General features: G+C 41.9%; 1 non-coding gene across 1 annotated transcript; it reads left to right on the plus strand.

The window, feature by feature from the left end:
• The first annotated feature begins 209 nt into the window (after positions 1 to 209).
• Positions 210 to 282, plus strand: TRNAT-AGU. The gene has a single exon. It is a non-coding gene; the product is annotated as a tRNA-Thr (tRNA).
• The last annotated feature ends 234 nt before the right edge of the window (positions 283 to 516 follow it).

Here is a 516-nt window from a genome sequence, read left to right on the forward strand (position 1 = left end):
ATGACCTGAAGGACTGTTAAAAGCCCACGTTTGTGTTGACCTGCTGTCTTGCTGGTTTAGTGACTCTGAGGGTTGTGCTAGTGCCATTTGGAAAGAAAAGAGAAAATCCTTGCAGTGGTACAGTCTAGCAGAGCAGGTTTCGCTCCACAATTAACAGAGCAAATTATTATATGAAATGTTCACAAAGGAAAAATAATCCAAACTTCAGAGGCTCCATAGCTCAGGGGTTAGAGCACTGGTCTAGTAAACCAGGGGTCGTGAGTTCAAATCTCACTGGAGCCTGTGGTTCTGTCCTTCCTGCAAAGACCTAGAGCTTACTGTTTCTGGTTTTTTTCAAAAAATATTGTTGGTGTCATAATCTGGAACATCCACCCCATCTCGGGTGGAATGCAAACATAGTATAGCACTTGTACCAAATAACAGGCAATGGGAAGCAGAGAAATACAGCAATGATCAGAGTTAAGGCCTTGAAACAATACCTTGAAATATTTTTGAAGTACAGCAATTGGTGATAGG

Source organism: Apaloderma vittatum, unplaced genomic scaffold (genome assembly GCF_000703405.1).
Source record: "Apaloderma vittatum isolate BGI_N311 unplaced genomic scaffold, ASM70340v1 scaffold1080, whole genome shotgun sequence".
In the NCBI taxonomy this organism is placed as follows: domain Eukaryota; kingdom Metazoa; phylum Chordata; class Aves; order Trogoniformes; family Trogonidae; genus Apaloderma; species Apaloderma vittatum.